The sequence below is a fragment of the Herpailurus yagouaroundi genome, unplaced genomic scaffold (assembly GCF_014898765.1).
Source record: "Herpailurus yagouaroundi ecotype Mexico unplaced genomic scaffold, PumYag 77, whole genome shotgun sequence".
NCBI lineage: Eukaryota > Metazoa > Chordata > Mammalia > Carnivora > Felidae > Herpailurus > Herpailurus yagouaroundi.
In genome coordinates, this window is record NW_024412388.1 from 70,969,804 (window position 1) to 70,988,971 (window position 19,168).

The 19,168-nt window shown below is 43.3% G+C and overlaps 2 long non-coding RNA genes across 2 annotated transcripts; one reads left to right on the plus strand and one right to left on the minus strand.

Annotated features, from left to right (window-relative positions):
• The first annotated feature begins 880 nt into the window (after positions 1-880).
• LOC121027375 (uncharacterized) lies at positions 881-8,854 on the plus strand. The gene is made up of 2 exons (XR_005788695.1): positions 881-2,765; positions 5,368-8,854. It is a non-coding gene; the product is annotated as an uncharacterized LOC121027375 (long non-coding RNA).
• Positions 8,855-9,124: 270 nt separating this feature from the next.
• Positions 9,125-18,686, minus strand: LOC121027374 (uncharacterized). The gene is made up of 3 exons (XR_005788694.1): positions 18,506-18,686; positions 9,331-9,490; positions 9,125-9,158 (listed from the first exon to the last, which is right to left on the minus strand). It is a non-coding gene; the product is annotated as an uncharacterized LOC121027374 (long non-coding RNA).
• Between the last annotated feature and the right edge of the window lie 482 nt (positions 18,687-19,168).

A 19,168-nucleotide genomic window follows, 5' to 3' on the forward strand; every position in this document is an offset into this window, starting at 1 on the left:
ACTGTTTCCAACTCATTGTCAAAAGTTAAACATTCCAGGGGCGCCTGGGTGGCTCAGTTGGATAAGCGTCCAACTTTGGCTCAGGTCATGATCTCACGGTTCGTGGGCCCGAGCCCTACGTCAGGCTCTGTGCTTGACAGCTTGGAGCCTGGATCCTGCTTCCGATTCTGTGTATCCCTCTCTCTCTCTCTCTCTCTCTCTCTCTCTATGTCCCTCTCCTGCTCATACTCTGCCTTTCTCTCTCAAAAATAAACATTAAAAAAAAATTTTAAACATTCCATAGAGAAATGGATAAAGCATAGGAAATCTCACAGTTGATAAAACAAAGATACAAGTGACCCCAAATATTGTGCTTTATTTTCTTTATATAGTTACCTCTTTCTAAATCAGATTATTTGCTTACTTGTCCATTTTCTGTGCCCCTCACTCAGAAGTAAGGTGCTCACTGAGTATTTCTGGGATTAAAATAAATCAAAAAACAAAGAGACAACATGATAAAAGATAAGAGATGTAAGAGGCATGGTAGATTCCATATGTGATTAATAAGAATTCTAGAAAGATGTGGAAACAGTGAGGGCAAAAACTTCCGTGAAAAGAACAAAAATGATTTCCTACAGTTGAAGAGGGATATGAATCTTCCAATTCGAAGGATTTTGTAAATAATGACCGAAGTTACTGAAAAAAGAGACCCATCATTAACCAATTTATTGTGAGCAGCGCCTGGGTGGCTCAGTCAGTTAAGCATCCAACTTGGGCTTAAGTCATGATCTCACCATTCTGAGTTCAAGCCCCACATTGGGCTCTGGGCTGACAGCTCAGAGCCTGGAGCCTATTTCAGATTCTGGGTCTCCCTCCCTCTCTCTGCTCCTCCCCACTCGCACTCTGTCTCCCTCTCTCTCTCTCAAAAATAAATACATGTTAAAAAAATTTTAAACAATTTATTGTGGAATTTCAGAATATCAACAATAAAGAGAATATCCTGAGGAGTAGAGATTGGAGGCAAGAAGTAACATTGGTAAAGGAACAACCACCAGACTGGCCTTAGACTTTCCATCAGTAACTGGATTTAAAGCAAAAGCAAAGAGTAAAGACATGTTAGCCATTGAGCAGTAGCCCAGAAGAATGACAAAATGAGCCCTGACTCTGGAACCAGCTGTTGTGTTCAAATTTGATTATGATGAATAACTTGTGCTTTTGGGAAAATGATTTAACCTCCTTGTGCCTCAGTTTCCTTTCCTGTCAAAAGATCATAATAGCCCTCAAGTTCAGTGTTGCTGTTAGGACTAAATGAGTTAATTTTCATAAAATCCCTTTAAAAACATGTCACAATGTAATCTCTAGATAAGTCTTTCTTGAATAAGAAAAAAAAAAAAATTCCAGGACCAAAAAAAAAAAAAAAGTTTACCTCACTTGTACCCTTTCTTAGGAAATTATTTGAGGATGTAGATGAGTTAAATTAGTGATCTGTCAGGATGCTTTCAGTTATAAGGAACAGAAAACCCAAGACAAACTGATATGAAGTAATAAAGATGACTTAGTCCTTTACAGAGCTGAAAAGATCGGAAGCAGAGTAGACTCATGGTGCAATTCAGTCAGAGTTCTGGCTGTGCTTCCTTGTGATTTTTCAGTCTACCCTCCTTGGCTCTATCCTAAGGTTGGCTCCTCTCATGGCTATAATATGCCTGCAGTAGCATTGGTGGCCACATGATACTTCAGTAATATCCAGGAGAAGAGGGACTATGATTTGCTTCAAACATTGTACTAAAATCATAAGCTTTACACTGTTTAGGCCACCTTTGCATCCGGGGGAATGCATAGCCTGATTAGGTTAAATCCTGAGGAGAATTTGGGGGCATAGTCTCCAAAGCTGTCCTCACCACCTGCAGGAGTTTAGCCAACTGTAAAGTTAGTCCCTCGGACTCCCTTACTTTTGATACCAAGTGCAAACTGGGGAGATTCTCAAAATCCCTCGGTTTCAAGAATTCACTAGAAGGACTCACAGAACTCATTAAAAGCTGTGATACTCATGGTTACCATTTATTATGTTCAAAACAAGAAAGGGTTACAGATTACGGCCAGCCAAGGGAAGAGATGCATAGGGCGGAGTCCAGGGGAAATACCAAATGTAGAGCTTCCACTTATCCTCTCCCCATGGAGTTAAGGAGAGTGTTAACTCTTTCTGGCTATGATGTATAACAATGTACAGGATATTGCCATTCAATCAGAGAAGTTCATCCAAGCCTTTGATGTCCAGATTTTATTGGGGCTTGACCACATACTGCCTATATGGTTGACCCTTATTCTCCTGCCCGTCCAGAGGTCAGGCTGATTTCTAGTCCCTTCAGAGGTAGGAAATGATACCACATGACCCAAAACCCCCATCATAAATCATAAATCACATTCTTAGGCTGCCTGGTGGCCAGAGACACTCCTATCAGGCAGGACATTCCAGAAGCCTAGAGATCCCCGCCCCCTCAGCCCAGCTTGAAACTATCATTGTGACCAAGAGGGATGAGCTTATCCTGATTGGCTTAAACCCATTAGGGCCAACCTCTGAAACTGGTATTGAGGGCAATCCTTCTCAGACTGTGTGGCTGTTGCACAATGGAGGTGGATGAAACAAATGTTTGTGTGGCCATCAAAATGCCCACTGGAAAAAGAGAGTAAACCAAGAAGGAGGGAGACATAGAATCTGAGGAATGTTGCATTGAAACCAGAAGTGCCAGGAAGCCAAATCTCAGGATGATGGTTTTATAGCAGATCTGGTGAGCACTAAGTCCAGACTGGAGCAGGAGGACAGATGGTTCCAGAAGGGAGGACTCTGAGAAGAGGGATGATTTCATAGAATAGATGGTACATTGGAGACATTGAAAGAATTTAAAAGTAAAGGCAGAGAATACAAGAGGGGAAATTCTGAAGCAGACAGAAAGTCATTGGGGAAAAAAAAGCCTGAAATTATAGCACATTGTTTTATTATTTAGTAGTGAATAAATACATGGATAATAGCATAAATGCTACCACTGATCTTCAACATTCAGAGTCATCCTATAGGTTAGGCACAGGATTAATTTTTGATTATAGGACAGAATGTAAATGCTACCAACTTTGAGGATGTAAAGGTAAAAGAAAAAGGGAAGATAGGTAAAGAAAAGTGTGGAGGGGCTAATACCTTTATCATAAAAACTAGGAACTCAAGAGAAATTATCTATAATAAATGGAACAAGAAATAGAGTTACAAAGTTAATGAGCAGAGGAACTAAAGAGCAATGTATTTATTCAGAGGAAGTGAGGAGAAAAGATGGAGGTATACGTGAGCAAAATACTTAATCATGAGAGCAGGAAGTCAGTGGGAAATGTCTAAGTTAGACGCAATATGAAGAAACAAGGACATAACCATAAATTGAAACACACGGAGGTAACTGCTAGGTAGCCTCTGGGTGGGTAAAGCGACCATGTAATTTTAGGTCCAAATCAAGATACTTTGGAGTGAAATAATGATAATAATTTACACTGGGATAAAACATAATTCAGGACTGTCCAGAATGTGGAGCTACCCCCACTTAAAGGGAAATAATTCCAAGAGGTCTTTATTTAGAATCAATGATGTCTAGGAAAAACCCATGGCAAAGAGGGGCTAGGGATCTTCTTAGTAGTTATTATCTTTAGTGATATGTATGCAATATTTTGACAAATATAAAAATTACCTTAGAAAAGTGAAAGTAGAGGGGCGCCTGGGTGGCTCAGTCAGTTGAGCGTCCGACTTCGGCTCAGGTCATGATCTCACAGTTCGTGAGTTCGAGCCCCGCGTCGGGCTCTGTGCTGACAGCTCAGAGCCTGGAGCCTGTTTCAGATTCTGTGTCTCCCTCTCTCTCTGACCCTCCCCCGTTTATGCTCTGTCTCTCTCTGTCTAAAAAATAAATAAATGTTAAAAAAAAATTTTTTTTAAGAAAAATGAAAGTAGATTTAGGCTAAGGTGTTAAGGGCTTACTAGGGCATCTCCTCCAGAAAGTTAACATTTTCACAGAATATTCAGCGAGACACGGTATCTTAAACAGTAGCCATGCTGTGTCCAAGTTCAGCTTTGACCTATCAAGGGTACACTCATCACAAACTAAACATGACATAGATGTTGACAGATATGTTTTAGTCAAAAATAGCAGAAAAGAACTTTTTTTCATAATAAATCACATGTAGATATGCAGAAGAAGATTCATAAGAAACTTTTTAAAACACTGGGTTTTGGAAAATATCTTATCTTAGGCAGCCACTGAGAGCCACTCATTACCCATAGTTTTAGGTGTACTCTGAGAAAAAGCCCTGAGTGAACAGATTGGAAGCCTCTGTGGCAAGATGACAGAGAAACATTTTCAGATGAGAGAGGAGGGCAGGTACAGATTCCATGCCCCTTAGATCTCACCATGAAGTTTCCTGCTCTGCCTGCCCCTCAGGGCATGGAATGACACTGTGTGTCCCAGTGTGAACATGAATGGGGGTAACCCTTCCTGAAACACTCCGCTCGCTGAATTTCCTGAAGGCTGCTGGACTCTCTACCGATGGGATATCTCCACCATACACAGCGCCAGGTTACTAATGAAGCAACAGAACTTCCTTTGCCCATTAGGATGGGGATCCTGAATCATAAGGAAAATCTTCATTTGTGAACGTGACATGATAATCAAGTCCAAGCGTGTGGCGTACGTTGGCGGTAACTCTGAACTCCTGTCCTAAGTGATTTGAGGTTCTTGGCTCGAACTCCTTTTCTCTTTCATGTTACATCTGATTCTGCCATGACAGCCACCAGTGACTTCTTTAATTTCTCTGAGACTCAGTTCCCTGACCTACAAAATAAGGTTAATAATAGTACCTCTGTTAGCATGGGGTTGTTGTGAGTCTCAGGTGAGATGCACTAATTTAATATTCAGCGCTGAACACAAAGTGTTCAAGAAATAGCAATCATTAATACTTTAATTGATATTAATTATAATAGATTAAGGCAAAACATGTCTCTCTTGACTTCTACCTACTGAGCCATATTCTATTCTCTGTAACAGCACAGCCTAGTTCTGCTCCCTCTGGATGGCAGCCCTTCAAGGATTTGAACCCAGATTTCTTCTCTGTTTATACTATCCGCCAGATGCAAGATAATATGGAAGTCAAGAGAACAGCCTTGGTCTAGGGGCTTGAGGTCTGATCTTCAATCGTAATAGGCCTTTAGACAAGTACTTAATTTCTCCAAAATTTAGATTTCTCATCTGGGTATTGAAAATAATTATACACACCTAATGAGGTTATGGTAAGAATAGAGATAATACCAGTATTGGAGTAATCCCTTAAGAAATAACAAATATTTTTTTCTATTTTTGCCAGGAAAAAAATAAAGAGCCATGACTTCATGTTTGATTATGGAGAACAGTGATTGCTGGATGTGTTTTGAACCTGATGAAGTGAGGACCACACTTATTATCTGCAAAATTTACCCGTCCTTTGTTCATTCCTTCGGGGCTCTGCACTCCGCTAAGAATATTCTCATGATGGCTGATTAGTTTGATATGTTATTACTCCAATTAAGATTATTGCATTTTAACCAGGATATATAATGGTAGCTATTGCCAGGACTGGGGCAGGATTTGGGGGGGAGAGAGGGGAGCAGAAGCCTTGAGACAGAAAGAACCAAATTCTTTCTGTGTAAGTGTGTCGTTTGCAAACTTTATTGTGCATCAGAATCATGTGATTAAGTATGGGTAGGATCTTCCCCAGTGATTATGATGAAAACCAAAATTTGAAAATCAGTGTTGTAGATCAGTGGTTCTCAAATTCACTTGTCCACTGGAGTAATCTGTGAAGTTGAAAATACTTAAGCCCTGGCCTTACCTGCAGAGATAGTTCCAGTTGGTCAGACTGAGACCTAGGCATAGATATTTTATAAAATTCCCCAGGAGATTTGAGTGTTCAGCCAAAGTTAAAAATCGCTGATGGGTGTCTTTCTGCACCCAACTAGGCCAGGATGAATGACAGGTGCAGATGAAGAAATACAATCCTCCCAAATAGCTTGAACCACCCATCAAAGCCAAGCTCTCTTTGGGAGAATGTTCCACCTCTCCGTTGTAAATGGCATATTTACAGCCATTTCCTCTGTTCACTGCCAGGCCTGAGACATTGTTGAGTGCTATGGAGTAGCTATTGCGCTTCTCTCCGGGTGGGTAAAATTATTCTGAAATATAATGTTCGGAATACAGTAAAGCAGAGTGCATTATATATGTATAAATTAGTACTAGTCATAATAATAATGAGGCCTCAGAAAGAACTTTCTAAAAATGGTTTGACTTTCAAAGAGGCCAAAATAGTTTAATTTAAGGGTACGTTTCCACTCTTGTCTTGAGATCTGCTCATGTGGCTTCTATTGATGATAATGTTAGTTGTGAGCTCTTATTCAGTAGGCGTGGTAATCAAGTACTACATTTAAAGGGGGACTTAAGTGGTGGCCCACATATCAGTTGGGCAACATTCTGTTTCCAAAGGTTATTCACCTCCATTTAAATGCAGAAGAATTAAAATCAAATCATTTCAGATTTTTCTAAATCCAAGTCAAGGATGTCTGCCTTTGTTCTTTTTTCCACTTTTGAAATTTCTAAGAGAGCAAAGCAGAACAATGGTCTTTTTTTTTTTTTTTTTTTTTTTAAGTTGAATGTGCTATGTTTTCTGGGCTCATTAGGATGCAAGAAATAGGCTCTCAAGGTATCTTAACTGCTGTGGGTGAGATGGGAGCATAACCTCAGGTATTTTCATAGTAACAGGGGGTACCTATCTCAGTTGGGTAGCCAGGCCTAGACAACAACAACAACAACAACCAAAAACTTAGAAAACTAAACCAGCAGGGTGTCAGAAAGCATAATGGAGCTGGTCTTGCTGAGCCAGGAGAGTTTGGAGGCTGGAAGGTTACTTAGGATCCAGTGCCCTTCTGTAAATCAGCCTCATTCTGGCTGTGGCCGTGTGCTCAGAAACCCCGTTGGGCTGGACAAGTAGGCTCCCTGATACCACCTTCAGCAAAGGGGCTGTCCTAGAGATGTACGTGGACTGGGATGGAAAAGCCATGCCAGACAGAGGCTGCTTAGGATCAGCTTCATTCATTCGCTCTCTCTCTTTCTCATGTATCTCTGCGTTTTCTTCATGTCTGCTCTGTTCTCATCTCATTCCTGTCTTGCCAACCCAACCCAAAATAAACTGGTCTGATTGGTTTGGCTAATATTACCTCAAACCAGTGATCCCATAAATCACCTGCAAACCTGCAGATGGGCCCCTGGTCCAATTTCATGACTGTCTTTGAACAAAACAAACAAACAAAAAAGACTAGCCCTGCTTCCTGAAGCAGGAGGCTATGAATGAGGTAGAGTCATCTAGAAGGGGTGGTTAGGTATAGCAGGCACCGTGTTTGACATACTCTTAAAAACCGTGAACATTATTTTGCTAATCTTGCTACTATTAACCAAAGAGCACTATGTTCTGTTATGTGCCTGTGGCTTCTTGTTATACATGGCTACATCCTTTTCTGTAAGACTTTTATATTTTCTTCCCTGTCAGCTGACTTTTTGGGTATTTGCAGTTCAAACTCTTGATAAAGAAGATCTGGTTGGTCTAGTTTCTAATTATTGGCTCTATATGGCAAATGTCTCTTTTAAGGCCACCCCTTTGGCTACTAATCAACCAATCAATTTTCTCTTTGGGTCAGATGCCTTTCCCTGATCCAATCAGTTGTGTCCAAGGTGGGGTGGGATGTCACATGGGTCACTTCTATGTACCTAATATTTCTTCATTTACCTAGAACCATGTAGAAGGAACACTCATAAGGAAATTATAATAATCAGTATTCTTATGGGCAATAGCTACCTAATTTAAGGTTTAAAAAAAAAAAGTTTTAGTAAAAGGTGTCAGATAGCTTATAAAATCTCAAGTAGAACCAGAAAACCATGCTTAGAAGATTTACCACCAGGAACAGTGCAGCTTAGAAAAATATATAATCACTAAGGACAGTTCTAGAGAAACACGACTGCTGCCAGACCTGCTGCTTGGCACCTGCTGCTTAGTCACTCCAGAGTAACTCTAGAAATTCTACCCAGGCTTCCCTGAAGAACCAGATACCCCTGTCATTGGGCTTACCTGGTGACTGGGGCTTACCTCTGGCATCTGCTGCCTCATGGAGCTCATCTCCATTTCTAAGTCCCACGAATTCCGCACCAGTTAGAGCATGCAGAAAACCTTAGCTACAAAGGACTTGGAGAAATGTAAGTTTTAGTTTTCCAAGTAACTGTGAGGTAAGACTCAAGCTAGGAAACCGTTAAGAATGGGTATTGAAAGAGCCAAGAAGAGTCCACCCAAGGGAATTCTGAGATGTCAACATTCCAGCATCTCTCCCTCAGTCCTTACAGAACACTGTAAGGATGCCTTATTGGGTAGACAGCTGTCCTTACTTGGATAATATTCAAGGAAGTACTCTTTTCCTGGTCTCCTTTAACAAACGTGGACTCCCTCCATTAGCCAAGTCGAACTTCTGGTTCACTCATTCCTTTCTTTCTGCCTTTGCTGAAATCTCTCTTAGGAAATTCTCCTATTCTTTACTACAAATATGTGTGCAAACCCAGATTTCAAGAGCCAACTTATACCTCACTTCCCTAAGTAACACTATCATCTTCTGATCACCCCTTCAATCCCAAACTCCTCAGTCTCCCCACCCCCCAGGCTGAGTGATGTTGGTGTTACAAGAATTTACTCTGGCTTCATATACATGTTACACTGTTCGTGCAGCTCACCTCTCACAATGGAGTGGCACGTAATGCCCGTACAATAGATACTTACCAAATAAATACTGATCGTTTCAAATACAAATAAGAAGAGGAAACTTCCTTTTAGAGCCAATGGGCACTTAGAACGTGCCCATTGGCCTGAAATCAAATTCATTCAGTCCAAATTGAAATCCTTCCTATGTTGGGGCACCTGGGTGGCTCGGTCAGTTGAGCGCCCGACTTCAGCTCAGGTCACGATCTCGCAGTCTGTGAGTTCGAGCCCCGCGTCGGGCTCTGTGCTGACAGCTCAGAGCCTGGAGCCTGTTTCAGATTCTGTGTCTCCCTCTCTCTGACTCTCCGCCGTTCATGCTCTGTCTCTCTCTGTCTCAAAAATAAATAAACGTTAAAAAAAAATTATAAAAAAAAAATCTTTCCTATGTCTTCGAAGCTTGGGAAAAGAAGTCAGCCATTTACAAATTCAAAATAACTGACAAATACAACGGTAAACCGACCTGCCTTTTCAGTCACTTCCTGAGAACATTCAGGAGCTTACCCACAAAAGGGAAGAAAGGGGCTGTACGCAGATGAGATGTGGTACGGGAAGACGGCAGGGTAGGGATATTTATAGCCCGGGTAGATTTGGAAAACCATCTCATTCACAAGAATACAGCTGAATCATTGACCCTTTTGTCAAGCTTTCCAGGCCTCTCTTCCTGCAGAAGAAAAAACATGGATGGAGAAACGAAGTGAGTAGATTCAGTTAAAGTAAGGATGACGAGGCTATGGACACTGTCATCTATTAGTATATTCTGTTCGAGAAGCACCTGGCCCGGAGACACATACCAGGTGATCAGCGCATTGATTAGGTCATGAACATCAAATTTGTTATTTCCATTTAGAAATTAGAAAATGTTCTCCATAAACTAGCTGAGCAGTAGAAAGTCATCCAATATGATCCTATTCATGCATCCCTCATGCATATGCATCCTCACTAAACTCTTCCTGCTGTCACTGTTCAACCAGGCGCCCCACTCCCACTCCACCTTCTCCAAGCCAGGCGCACCTGCTACCCTGGGCGCTCACTGCTGCTGCCATGTCTTGCTGCGTAATGCCATTGTCAACCTCCCTGCCTGGCGTGCGTGCCATTCTCCTTCACTGGAGGAAGGAATGTTTAATTATTTTTAATCAGTGGACATGGCATCTTGCTAGACAGCGACACTTGGGGGATCCAACACCATCTGCCTTCCACCAGGCGCCAGCTGCTCTGGTGGATGTCGGCAGAACACCTTAGGACACGGCCTTCCACTGCCAGGCGTCTGCGAGCGGCTGCCACTCGGCACAGCCTCCAACGCGACGCTGCCACTTGGGCGCATTCCCTGTCACGGCTCGTCTCTCACCCCTGCCACCCTCGCAGGGAGGTGTTCCACAGCCCCAGCTCCCAGAACATTTTGCAAGCAACCCGGGGGCCTGCCAGTAATAATAGGGTGTCCAAATATAAATGTCACCCTAACCCAATGGCCACAGATCCTTCCATCACCATTAGTCAACCTAATGGATCTGCTGACTTCAGTCCCACAGAGAGCGGCTACTGACTTCACAGCAGGCCAACCCGTGGAGAGCAAGGGTCAGCCAGCCTACCGAGTGTTTAAAACAGTGGGAAGGAAGAAGGGAGAGAAATGCCTCTCCGATAAATCACTGAGCTGTCCAGGGTGAGCAGTGCCCTTGTAAGTGAGCTCCTGATCGGTTGTGCTCCGCAAGTTGCTGTCACAGACCTGTCCCTTCCACCTCCCACCCTTAAGGCAGTTCCTGCAGCTCTCACAGCTGTGCCAACACTTTTCACTCCCGCAAAGCACATTCCATTTGCTGCAGTGGCGTTAGCGGCACAGCGCGGCCCCTGGCGGGAGCACCGCCACCTCCTTCCCGAGGAGCGGGCTCCCTTCCCAGACTAATTCCTACACTGTGAACCAAGCCCCCAAGGTTCATCTCACCCCCACCCCTGCCCCCGACTTTGTGAAGAGCCAAATTAAGCCGCTCTAACCTCAGCCTTATTTTCATGCAAAGTGAGAGAGATCAGCCGCTGGGTACTGGCTGGAGGGGAGATAAAAGCCCCAGCTGTGCCTTCTCAGGGAGTCAGTTTCACCTCCAGCAGGAAAGCAAACTGTTCTTGTGCCTGAGGGAAATTACGGAGCCTCACACTTTCATCCAGAGAGGGACAAAGGGGAGGTCAGGTGCTGCATCTGCCAGAAATGGGGATGTGTGAAATGTGATTAACCCAGGAAGGAGCCAGACAGAACCCGGCTGGGGCCTCTCCTGTCTCTGCGTGTTTCCCAGGGTCAGGAGCAGGAGGAAGAGTAAACAAAAACATTAAATAAATATTTTTCCATTTAACCCATGTGTTAATACAGATTTTCACAACCTCGACAGCACAGACTGAATGGATAGTGCGGCATTAGCCTAAATAATGAAGGAAGTAGTGTACATCCGTTGAATTTTCTGCATTTGTGTAAAGGATGGCAGGGGTTGGGGGGTGCGAAAAAGGAAGGGGTTCCAGAACGTGCACGTAGTCACATTGTACCCCAGTCCATCGCAGCACTGCTAAACCTTTCGGGGCCCATTCGATCAGCTCGCTTAATGTTATTTCTCAGGCTAACTACAAACCACCGGTGCCTGTAGAATTAAAGTCATCAATAGCTGAGCTCTCCTGCATTTACAGGAAGACACAAAATAAAATCCCTACTGATACGCCTATCAGAGTAGGAAGTTCTCAGTCCCTTTGCAGACAGTCTCTGTGAGAGCTCTGTGTGGCAAATGAAGCTACAAGTGCATTTGTCTCTTTGTCTAAATAAGTAATGCCAATTTCATTTTCAAACAGTATGCTCGGACTGCATTCATTATTGTGTTAGGGTTTTGTTTCTGCCAAACCAGCCCTCCCCAGCACCCTGCTTGGACAACTTGTCTCTGGTTAGAGATGTATGCTGAAAACAGATACTGTTTGAAATTGACTGGAGATGTATTAAATAATCACAAGAGAAATTCCAGTAAAAATAGAGTCAATTATCAAAAGATTAACACTTTTCTTTGTTCTGCAAGGAAAAAAAAGGCAAGGAGGGGAAGCAATTTTCAAGACAGGCACTGATGCTTTAAAAGGATTCTTCAGAGGTGAATTATTTAATCCTTTGTGACTAAGGAAATCTTTGTGTGCACTGCGGGAGGGGGGAGCAAACGGGAAAAATGTACAATATTGAAAAGTGAAAATACAATATGTGGCACACTGAGAACACGTAAGTCAGAAAGCCTGTCGGGTGGTTGATACCTGAATCAAATCTTGATTACTCTCCTATAGGAAGAATCTGCAGATATTTTCTCGAATATCCCTAAAGGATTAACATAATCAACTATCGAGTGCTACTGCATCTACTCCACAAAAATGTAGTTAAGGCGGCACTTATCTGGCAGTGGGAAACTCAGCTCTCCAAGAAGGCACTTCATATATTAAGGCTTTAAATAGTTTTTTTAGGGCCCTCTTCAAGAAGCAAGAGCCGCTGGGGGGGGGGGGGGGGGGGTCTGGTGCCCATCAGTGTAATTCTGCTGGGCAGAGGCGGGGCACCGGCAGCCGGGCGAGGTGGGGTCCCTGTGTCTGAAGAGGACTGACGAGGCTGGGGGGCAGGTGGCCTACAAGTAAGTTTCCACCCGATTCCCTGGAGGGAGGGGGTGGTTGAAATGCACAGAGCCAGGCTTCCAGAAAAGCCAGCTCAACTGGGATTACTTCAGTTAGCGGACAGCTCAGAGAGTTGCTAACACTGACCTTCAAAAATCGAAAAGTGCCCGGGTCCCTGGGGAAACGTCCCCAGAAGAGCTAAGCCAGATTGCTCCTGATCAATACCCTCTTCTGTATGACTCAACTCCAGCCACAGAGACTCTCTAAGAGGCCTTTGCACCAGGCGGAGCTCTCTCAAGCAAGTGAATCAATTGACTTGCCTAAGTAGCATAGGCCGAGAGGGCTAGTCCCTGCAAGAAAGGTCTCTCAGATGGCCTGGTGGTCCACAGGCGGGAGACGGGGCAGAAACAGGACAGTCAGGGGCCTCAGCTGAGTTGGGTCGGTTTGGCGTGAGAGCAGCATGCCCCCAGAAGCGGAGATATGAACTTGAGCTAGCTTTAAAAGTTTGACTACTCCCACCTACTCATTTCCTTCTACTCGTTTTATGAGCAATATATATTCTGAGTGATCGTCATACATATTCTGTAATTTTTCACTTAGAAAAATAGCTTTTGCATTTCATACAGCTCCTAATTCCAAAATTAGTTCAACAGCTAGCAGTGAATGTAGAAATATATACCCCTTTCGGAGACATACTTAGGCTGGTATTGATTTATGCTATATCATGATTCTAGTCTTATGGGATAATCACCTTGTCAAGGCTATATTTATTGTTGTGGCTATTAAATCACATTAATTCCTCAGCGATTACACAGAGGTAAAGTGTCCACACACTGCAGCAGTGGCAGAATTCGGTTTTCCTCCCAAAATAAATGCAACGCAAAGATCCATGTCCTAGTTTTTCAATGGTATTCCAACCTTCTTTTTTTCTTTTTGCATATCTTACACAAGCATTAAACTTACGGTTGCAGCCAGCACTTTGCCATAGACTTGAACTCTGGTGGAAAAGCCCCTTGAGGGAGAAGCGCTTTGGAGACAAGTGCTAATGGCAGCACGGCACAGAAGCAAATTGCCCATCAAATGGGATAACTTAGTGTTGCAGAAGCATTTGCAGGGGAAAAAGAAAGGGAGAAAGCAGAAATCATCCAAAACCGGCTGCCCTTGATTCAGGCTGCTTTCAGTAGATTTGTATGGGAATGCAGATTCTCTCCGGTGCTCAGGGAGTTTGTAGTAACACTGTCCAGACCCAACTTGCCTTAAAACTTGCACGGTGTTTTAGCAAAAGCAAAGCGAGAAAAGGAGAGCTGTGCTGTGGAGGGGTTTCTTACACGAGGTGTGAGCTGATAGGATCCTTTTTGGAGATGGGCATGAAGCCCCTGCCAGATTTACAACGGATGCAAATCTGTGCTCCCTGCTTGGGGGACCCCTGGTTAGCAGGTAGCTCTGTAGCCCTTGCATGTGATTGGTGTCTGGAGGAGGCCTCCTGTGAGAGAGCACTCAGGGCCCAGCTCCGCCATACTTAACAAAGACAGCACTACCCAGTACCAAGAATTCTGGCCGCCAACAAGAAATCTCAGAGTTGAAGGCTGCTGACTCTTGGATCATTTGAAAAGATCCTGCTTGTTTTGTATTTTACATAAAGGGTCAGATAGGATTTCATCCAAACTGGCTCACCCTCCTTTGTGCCTTGCATATTGATTCCTGTCATTACTTTGGGGCAGGCTTCTAGCTTGATTGAAGCCCATGTCCGTGACCATGTTCATGTGCCTGTGATGTTCTTCACTTTTATGAATGCCAAATACCTTCCATCTACAGCCCCGACCTTAGCTAAAGTCCCCAAGCCAATGAGGAGCGAGAGAATAATGAGGAACAGGAATGATGCACGAGGGTTGTTCCGGACTCTAATTGTTATTGGTTCATTTTGGACCAGTGAACTGGATCACGCTTAACGATGCACTAAGTTTTGACTCCAGTAGAAATGATAATAAGTGAGCTTTAAAATGTAGATGTCTCCACTGTAACAACATATTAAAACCATCCCAGAAATGGGGGAGAAGATGAAACCCTCATTGGCCCATCCTAGGTTTTGTAAAAGAAAATAGCGGGTTCCTCACACAGCCAGCTCCTGGTTTAATTGGTTCCGATTTAGTAAGTTTTTTTTTTCTTTTCTTTTAAAAAGAAGCACGGAATACCTGAACTGTGGGATGCATGCTTTTGTTCTGTTTTCTGCAACACGGAGAGAGGTAGCAGAACTACTTTTACTTGAAGCGATTTGCATGTCCCTAAGTGCACCTACCTGAATAGTAAACTGCTTTTCCCTCAGCACCACCCACCAGGCCCACACCACCCCCACCGCCCTGCTAATCTGCTTTGCCCAGACCTTTCCTCCAGGTCACCTTTCCCTTTCCACTTGTCACCTCTTCAGGCTTTCCATACACATTTTTACAGGGTGCCCCAACTAAAAGGACTTTTCTTCTCGCTTTAATTGTATAATGTATTACTGAGCTGTCTCAGTGAAAAAGCCCTGAAACAGACTTCCCCACCAGTATGCCTCGTAGAGTCGGTGTAGCTTTTTCTGTTTATTATTCTCACCTATGTAATCATATTAGGAAACAGCTTGGAACCAATTTCCTCACATGTCTTACTTCTGCCTCATCTGCCCCCAAACCTCTTAAGTTGTTGACTTCAGAGATGGTGAAGGATGTTTGTCAATTTCCCTTCCTTCCCTCCCTCCCTGATCTGTCTCCGAAATATGATCCTCTCTTTTCCCCCAACCTCTTTTTTCCCCCAGTCTCTTGGAGGTGATACAGTCTTTCCCACACTTAATAACTTTTTCCCCCACTGTGGCCAAGAGCAGATTGTGATGCACTGCTTTTACTCTGTCTCTCACCTAGTTTTACATTTTCCCCACCTGTGTTTCTTGGTCCTCAAGTTTCCCAGGAATGCCACGAAACTTTCACTCAAGCTGTTCAAGGGTGTATTCCTTCAGCCTGCCAAAAGGCCCTCTCTAGATGGGTTTTCCCCAAGTCCCCAAGTGCTTTTGCTAACGAAACTGCTGAACGGGAGCTAATTTATCACTCTGTTATCACTATATTAGGGCATGAGAGAGCCATACCCAGAATGAATTATGGATCCTTCCAGTGTCCCATGCATCCTGTACGTCAAGGTAAGCAAATGCTGCGTTGTGTTAACTGTCAGCCTCCAAAACAGCTGACATTTGTTATTTTAATTAATAGTTTACTTTGCTGAAATAAGCTTCTGTGAGAAGCTATGACTTTTTATTAAATCTTCACTGCAGCATTGTTTGCCCCAGATTGGGAGACAAAAGCTAATTTTCAAAACTGCTTTATCCTGCAAGGTCACAGTCAACAGCTTGTGTGCACATGTCAGGGAAACATCTGCTTCTGTGCCAAAGATATAAGTAAAATTTGCTTTATTTTGAAATTTAAATTTACTTTTACTTGGCGAAAAATGATGAGTCAGTCATTAAAGAGCTATTAAGTGATGTTGATTAGGGAAGACTTTTTAACCAGTCATTTTGTCTCACAACTGACGCTGAAATTTCTCCAACCTCAGCATTCTGCTTAGACGTCGCAGGGAACTGTGGTCACTGGCACATCTGGATCTGGACCAACTTGTCTTTTCATTAATGCAAATCATTATTATGTAATTACTCAGCCTGCAATGTAGAGATCATTGATTTCTTTTGCCCAGTAGCAGTATTTTTAAGTCACTGATGACAATGAGAACTTTCAGGACAATCCAAACTATACAAATTAGCTGCAGTTGAAGAAAGGCAAACTGACTTAAAAGGTTCCAACACGAAATTTAGTTCGGAGATTTTCTCCTTGCTTGGAATAAATTAACCGAGGGAAGTTGCTTCCTTCATGTTGTTTTAATTACCTTTGATAATGCATTTTACTCATCACATTTCCAAGACAATAACACTTTAGTGCTCTTTCCCCAAATGGACTTGTGCTCTGCCCCTGCACGTGTTCCCGTATTATGTCCCAGCTCTCAGGGGAATCCGTCACTTTTCTGAGAACACCGGTGACTCCTTTGGAGAGAGATACCCTAATATGAGCATTCTCCTATTCGGCTGATATTTCTGGGTCTTGTTTCTTTGAGGCCAGAGAGGTCCTCAAACACTGACTTTTAGAAAAGTAGGTAACTGTCTCTGGATTCTGAGATCCCATCTTTTCATCTTTTCAAACCGCCTCTGCAAGTTTCTGATGTTGTGTGGTAGATGAGATGATTGGCCCTAATTTACCCCTCCCGTCATCTACACCCCTGTCTCGGCCTCGCTGTGGGAAGAGCATTTCCCCACCTCTGACTTTGAGCTCAGTCATAGATTTGGTTTTGACAAATGACATGTGGATGTAAGTAACAATAAGCCAGTTCTAAGCCAATAAATATCCTCCCATGTTTCTGATTGCCCTTTTGTACCTCTGCCATGACCATGAGAAATTTATACCCAGCTAGCCCTAGTTGGTACAAGGAGGATGAGATGCTGGCACAGAGCCGCCCCAGCTGAGCCCAGCCTAGATCAGCCAAGTTCTAGCCACAACTCACAGTGACATAAGCTCTAAAAATGATGATTGTTGTTCCAAGCTACTGAATTTGAGAGTGGTTTGTTAGGCAGTGATAGCCAACTGTTACATAGGTGTTATTTTCTTTTTTACAACCTTTTTGAGGTACAATAAACTTTGCATATTTCAAGAATACACTTGATAAGTTTTGATAGGTGAATAGACCCATGAGATTATCACCACAATCAAGATAATGAACATATCCATCACTGCTAAACATTTCTTCCTAGCCTTCTATAGTTTCTCTCCTTCCTGTCTTTCTTCCCTCCCTTGACTCTACCCCACCCCCCAAAAACCACAGGCTCTTTAGAATGTATTTTATATTTGGCAGCCTACGTCTAGCGAGTTTCATGTGGACTGTTCTTGGCCATCTCTATTCACATGTCAGTACAGTGTTCAAATTTAGTCATTACTACCTTGAAAAATCATGGGGCCCACTGCCCAGGAAACCATAATAGGAAAAAAAAAGAGTTGACCCGGAAGTATGGACTTTGGAATTACACAAGACTACTTTGGATTCTCACTCTGATATTTAATTGCTCTGTGACTTTGAGCAGCTAGGTCAAACTCTCTGAATACCAGTTTCCTCAAATGGAAAGCATGGGAAATATATACCTATCTCTATGGGTTATTCTGAGGATTAAATGAGGTAATGTATGTAAAATACTTGGCATTGTAACTAGATCGCACATGTGCACATAGCATCTCACTAAATGTTAGCTGCTATTATTAGCTTTATGTCACCAGATTTACTGTTCCTTAGGTACACAGTGAAGGGAGAAGCCACCTCACTATACCTGGCACATGGTAATCACTCAGTAAATGTTGGTTGAATGAATGAAAAAGTTCAACGTTTATTTCTTTGCCTGCAACAGGGGCATTCATTTTGTAGAACAAGAGCTCATCCTATTGAACCAAAGCTGGTGCCCCTCCCTTTCTCTTTCTCTTTTTAATAGTAAGCTTACTCTAGAATTGTATATCTAATATTCCCTACAATTCTAGATCATTTGTGAGGACTGCATGCAGAAGCAGTGGTGATGACCTTGGGAAAAGTGGTCTCATGCCCCAGACTGACACCTGTCATTTATTTTCCGTGGGATTCTAAACTCTATGATCCCTCAAGGCCTTTTTCAGGGGCTAGCGCTTACCTCAGATTTACTTCACTCATTTCAATTCACCTTATTGAAAGAAGAAAAGAAAGGAAGGAAGGAAGGAACAAATGAAGAAAGGAAGGAAGGAAAGAAGGAAGGAAAATAAAAGGGAAGGGAAAAGAAATAGAAAGGAAAAGAAAAGAAAAGGATCATCTTTCTGTCTCATTTGGGGCCCCTTTAAGGAAGCAGGGAGCAAAGTGGACCAACATGGATTTTGGTTTATATCTTTCCCTAATTCTGTCTCTGTCCACTGTATTTAACCCCTCAGGGCCTGGCAGTCATACCTGGCCGGCCTCTTCCTGACTCCCATGGAAGTCACCTCAACAGTACCTGCTGACATCTGTATCCATCCAGGCCCTTGAGGAAACCACTCTTTCCCATCCGCTGACATGCTGCTGAGCTGCTGGGCCAGTTCAGATGCTGACACCTTGCTTCGGTGGCCCACTTTCCTGATGATGACCTTAGAACTCTTCCTCAGCAATCACCATCTGGCTCCACAAAGAACGACAGTTAGGAGACAGGTGCTTGCTCATATTTCTACCCTTGCTTCTCAGAGAGCCTGGCCTCCAACGGGGAAGGGGGTAGGATAGAAACGGGTGGCTGTCCCCACCCCCCCACAGCCACATGTGTCACATGACTCACCAGATCCACATAGATCCTGCTTGGGGTCTTGAGACTGCTTTTCCACCTCACTACCCAAAGGCAGGTTTTCCCAAGGCTGTTCTTTCCATTGTCAGCCCCTTCCTTGGTCAGTTGCTAATTTCCAAATCCTACCTGTTTATAACTCTGCTTTTGTGATGCTGGGACTCTGAAAATTATGTTTCTCATTTGTCAGCTGGCACCCTGCTAGGTTTTGCCAACAGGGATTTGGAGAGGGAGACTGTTCTGGGCTGAATTTTGCCCCCTGCACCCCTCCAAGTTGTTTACTTTGAAGTCTTAGTGCCCAATGTCTCAGAATATGACTGGATTTAGAGATAGGGCCTTTGAAGCAGT